Source organism: Trichechus manatus, unplaced genomic scaffold (assembly GCF_000243295.1).
Source record: "Trichechus manatus latirostris isolate Lorelei unplaced genomic scaffold, TriManLat1.0 scaffold00163, whole genome shotgun sequence".
Lineage (NCBI taxonomy): Eukaryota > Metazoa > Chordata > Mammalia > Sirenia > Trichechidae > Trichechus > Trichechus manatus.
Window position 1 is genome coordinate 6,334 of NW_004444099.1, and position 5,585 is coordinate 11,918.

At 52.3% G+C, this 5,585-nt stretch overlaps 1 protein-coding gene across 1 annotated transcript in view; it reads right to left on the reverse strand.

The window, feature by feature from the left end:
• The window catches only part of PALD1 (phosphatase domain containing paladin 1), a 47,499-nt gene that overhangs the window by 4,652 nt on the left and 37,262 nt on the right, over positions 1-5,585 (reverse strand). The window lies entirely within an intron of this gene.

The following is a 5,585-nucleotide window of genomic DNA, read 5'->3' on the forward strand; positions in this document are numbered from 1 at the left end:
AGAGCAGAGGGCCATGCATACAGCCCTGCGACCCGGCTCCCAGGTTGGGGAAATATCAGAAAGGCCCAGAGAGTCAAGGGTCAGCAAGAGATGAAGCAGCTCAGGGGGTAAAGATCTCTGGTGTGAGGGCTTATGCCATGGGGGCAGCAGTCTTTTTAACAAGCAATCTTAGCAACAACTGGCACCAGGTCACTTGATGGGAGAGCAGGGACAGCGAGGCTGACTGAAGGGAAGTTTCCCAGAGGGCATGGGGGCTCAGTGGGCACCCAGCCTGGTTAGATTTGGATGAAGGGAGCAGGAGCCAGATGGGGCGGCACAGAGGCAAGGGTGGTGTCCAGCATCGGGGGCTGTGAAGCAGCTGGCCTGGCTGGACCAAGGAGGCTAAGACACAAGAAGGGAAACTGTAGATTGAGACCAAGTTATGGGAGGCCAGAGCGATACCTGGAAATTTATCCTCTAGGGTGGTGGTTCACAACCCTGAGGCCCATGCAAAATTCAGATGCCTGGGCCCCACCCCAGACCAATCCAATGAGAACCTCTAAAGGGTGGGGTCTGGGCATCAGAATCATTAAAAGCTCCTGGGTAATTACAAGACATTTTGATCAAAGATTCTATAGAAGACTCTTGTTCAAAAGGAGGAAAATGCAGAATACAATTTCAAATTCTCATGGAATCCAGACTTTCTGGAGCCACTGAGGCTGAATGAACCCCTGAAACTATTGTCCAGAGATATAAACCTTAAAGCAAAAATATCCCCTGAAGTCTTCTTTAAACCAAACAATAGTTTAATTAGCAAAGAATGTCTGCCTTGAGCATTGTGCTCTTTTAAGAACTATCTATATGAGATCAAATTGACTAGATAGAAAGCTTAGGGGGAAGTGAGTTTATGTTAATGGGGGAGGAACCACTCAGAAAAGGAGGGCAAGAATGGCTGCACAACTTGAAGAATGTAAGCAACGTCACTGAACTGTACATGTAGATATTGTGGAATTGGTGTACGTTCTGCCATGTATATTCTCAACAACAGTAAGCAAAGATAATTTTTTAAAATGGTTAAAAAAAGAGAGCGAGCTCCCAGGTAGTCTCTGTAGCCAGGGCTGAGCAGCCACGGGAGCCACTGAAGGTTTTAGGGGCAGTGACCTGATAACAGAAGACTCATGAAAGATTAGTGCTTGGGAAGAAGGGGGCTTAAAGGGGGTCCCCTGCAGTTCTCCTCAGTGTGGGAGCTGGGGGGCAGGCCGGGGACATAGACACCAGGCTCCTCGTGCAGGATTTCTCTGCCACCACACCTGACTTTCCTCCCCTAACCCACTACAGAGGTGCTGCCCCCAGCCCACCCCCCACCCCCTGCATCCCATGGAGAGTGAATGTGATGTGGGGACACCCCTCACCTTGCATGAAGCCCTTCTCACCACCCCCTGAGGCCTCCACCCAGGCCCACAGTGATTCTCTGCTGATCTAGGAAGAAACCTTGGCACAGGGCTGCCGCCAAGGCGCCAGCAACATCCGTGAGAGGTTGCAGCAAGCCCCAGGCCTCCAGGAGCCAGGAAGCGCTGGTCTCCCCAACAGCTGGGCCACAGCTGCAAGCCTTTCCGGACAGACCCACAACATCTGTCTACATCTGTGTCTCCCCCTCGGCTACTACAGGAAGGCACCCGAGTGGGCCCCACCACCCCAGATGGGTATTACCCACAGGCCCAAGAATCAGGAAAAGAGTGGGCCTGCTCACGGGGCCTATGTTCCCCTAGTCAGCACTTCTTTCTTGGGTGGCTCAGCTTTCTTTATTCCCAGGGTCACGGGAATAAACAGTAACTTGCAAAGCCAGCCACCCATGCCAACCTGAAGGAGAAGTGGGAGCCTTGGAGACGGAGGGGACGTGGAAACGGGACAGCAGGCTGCACTGAGTGGGCAGAGGGGACCAGAGCGGGCAGAAGGGACCAGAGCGGGCAGAGGGGACCAGAGCAGGCAGTGGGGACCAGAGAGGGCAGTGGCGACCAGAGAGGGCAGTGGGGACCAGAGCGGGCAGAGGGGACCAGAGTGGATGAAAGGGACCAGAGTGGGCAGAGGAGACCAGAGTAGGTGCTATAGTCACAGGGAGACACGGGGTCCCACAAGCCGGGTTCTGGTCCTAGTTCTGCCACTTAAATTCTTGGCCCCCAAGATTATGGAGGTAGGATTGCTCAGTAAAGTCAGGGATGAGAAATCACCTTGTAAACCACGAAGGGCTCCACAGAGCCGTTCATTCATCAAACAGGGGAGTGTGGCTGTAACATGCCGGTCACCAAAGATGAGGGAGGCACAGCCCTGCACTCAGAGACCTGAGAAAACTGCAAAGCAATAAGCCGCCACATTGAGGGACCAAGAGGGAGGGCAAGTAGCTGGATGTCTGAGGTGGTTTAGGAAGAAGAGAAGGAGCCCTGGCAGCATAACATTAACCACTTCGCTGTTAATCAAAAGGTTGGCGGTTTAAACCCACTTAGTAGCTCCATGGGAGAAAGACCTGGCAATCAGCTCCAGTAAAGATTACAGCCAAGAAAAGCCTACTGGGCAGTTCTATTATGTCACATGGGGTCTCTTTGAGTTGGAATCGACTCGACTGTACCCAACAACAACAGGAAGAAAGGAGGCAGAATGGGGCTCTGCTCTAAGAGAAGGAGGGCACCTGCAAGGCAGGAAAGGGGCCAAAGAATGACGGTGTCAGGGAGACAGAGCGAGGAGCTTGCACAGGAGGGGAGGGAGTGGGGGTGTGAGGCAGGGAAGGTCAGGGACAGAACAGGTGTGGAAGCCAAGCCAAGATGTGCCCAGCAGACAAAGAGGCTGGTGGATCTGAGGTTGCGAACAGCCCCCACGACTGCTGCAGAGAGGATGGTGGGGTGGTGGGGTGGGGGGTGGGAGGGGCAGGATGACTGCTGCTTTCAGGGACAATCAAGCAAAAGCTCATAAAAATACACAATCTTGTTTAGAAATTAGGCAGCAGAGAAAAAAACATTATTTTACTTAAATACAAACTGTGGCCAATACAATCCAACCCTGCCTATCTGAAGGGCAGAGACTTCCTGGTGGCACTGCACCTGAGCACTTACCTCACTCTTTAATGTGTGTCAGGAGCCCTGATGCCGCAGTGGTTAAGAGCTCAGCTGCTGATCAAAAGGTTGGCAGTTGGAATCCACCAGCCACTCCTTGGAAACCCTATGGGGCAGTTTTACTCTGTCCTATAGGATTGCTATGGGTTGGAATCAACTCAACGGCAGTGGGTTTGTTTTTCGGTTTGTTTGTTTTGGGGGTGGAGGGTTAATGGGCGTCACAGTAGAATGTGCTCCACAGGGTTTTCAATGGTTGTGATCTTTCAGAAATAGATTGTCAGGCCTTTCTTCCAAGGCACCTCTGGGTAGACTAGAACCAATATTAGCAGCCAAGCAAGTTAACCCTTTGCACCACTCAAAGATTCTACCCCATCCCTTAGGCTGTTTCTCTTCTTTCCCAGTCTCTACCTAGAGGCCTAGAGCCATTTTTAAAAAATAGTTTCTTAGAAAGAAGGAAAGGAAATCATCAGCATTCCCACCTGGTAAGAACCATTTTAAACTACTCCCAATTAAAGGGCTGAGGAGAAATGTCTTTATGGGTATAAAAAGCCCTCCCCTGGCTCTGGACTTGGCCCATGGGCATGCCCACACCAGCCCTATCCTTTCTGGGACCCCTTCTCCTGCGGACAGAGGCCTCCTCATTCCCAGAGACACCAGTGAGGATTCGGGTGAAGAGGCTGAGCAATTCCTTCTGAGCCCTACTGGCAAGGGTAAAATTATTTCTAAATTCAGATCACCGTATAAAGGTGATGCTTGGCACCCCCCTGGAAGGTTCCGTGGGCACATCCTGCCCAATCGCAGATCTGTGATTTGGGACAATGACCCGTCTTCCTAGCAAGGCCTTGGTTTCCTAAAATCATCCTGTGTCGGCACTGCCTGGGGAGGATTGGCCAGCTGCCTCTTGTCGGTAAAAATAGCAGAGCTGTTTTTAAATGGCGGGCAGGCCAGGCTGTCATTAGCTGCGGTGGGGCCAGACAAGGCTTCCTCGTCCATTGGGACTAAGCCCTAAAATAGAAGAGGGCCCAGGAAAGGTAGCCAGGGCTCCAGGCACTGCAGGCCTCCCAGACCTCCGGTCTGCCTGGTGAGAGACAGCAGGCAGGTCTGCCTGGCACCAGCACCAGCCCAGTGTTGTCCACGGTGGCTCTCTCCAAGCTCTGCTCTTTGCTGGGCTGCCAGGAGGCGACCCCTGGGGTGGGTGGGTGAACCTCTGAGGCTGAATGTGCGAAAGGAACAAGCGTGCAGAGTGCCTACTGTGTGCCACGTGCTGGGCTGAGCATGTTATTATTTCCCAGATCAACTGTTAGGTTCTAATACACCCTCCCAGCAACCCCGTGAAGGAGGTGGGATGTCCCATTTTGCACACGAGGTTCAGCAGGGTTAAGTAACTGACCAAAGTTCCCAGCAGGGACATGAACTCCAAAAATCCAAGCTCTTCCTACAACCCCAGCCCCTCTGGCCACAGTCAAGTTCATCTCCTCTCTGGCACACTCTTGCCTGTTTTACCTGCTCTGTTCCTCTTGCCAGGAACGCCCTTGCCCTCCTCCTGGCCTGGCCTTGCTCAGCTTGTCCCTTCAGGCCTAGGACAAGCCCCCCTCCTGCAGCTGGCTCCAAGCACTCTAGACTCACAACCACACCCTGCTCAGCTTCCTCTGCTCTCAGTCTGAACCATTTAATTAAAATTGTACTGCACTCCATCTTAAGGGTTCCTCACTGCCTGGCCAAGGCATGCTCTGTCTCCCAAGGAAATGACAGACCCTAGGCGGGCACCACATTACAGCCAGGTTTATGTCCCCTCCCATCCCAGCCCCCGTGTCTGGGTTAGGGCTCAGTATGCAGCAGGCGGTCAGTCAATGAGCACTGCTCCCTAGGTCACCCCATCCTGTCTTCAGCTTTAAGTATCATCTAGATCCTAGATTCTAGACACATACTAGGGACTCCCAAACATGTACCTCCAGCCAGGACCCCAGATTCAGCTATGCCATCTCCCGCTCAAATTTCCACATGGATGTCTATCAGGCTTCTCAAACTTACAAACATTTCCCCAGCTGGCCTCCTGATCATTCTCAGAACCTGCTCAGCACACAATTTATCCCATCTGGCGCAGTGGTTAAGCGTTCGGCTGCTATCAAAAGTTCAGCAGTTCAAATCCACCAGCCACTCCCTGGAAACCTTACGGGGTACTCTGTCCTATAGGGTAGCTATGAGTCAGAATCGACTCAATGGCAACGGTTTTGATTTTTTTCTTTTTCAGAGTGGCAACTCCATCTTTCCAACTGCTCAGGCCAAAATCCAAGACTCCTTCTTGACGCCTCCCTTTCTCACACCCCACGTCCAACCTATCAGGAAATCCCACTGGCTGTACTTGGAATACTTCCAGAAACTGCCCACTGCCCACCACCTTTACTTATGTCACCCAGGTCCAAACAACCATCATCTCAGTGACATCCCCCTCACTAGCCTCCCTGATGCCACTGATTTCGACTCACAGCAACCCTATATGAC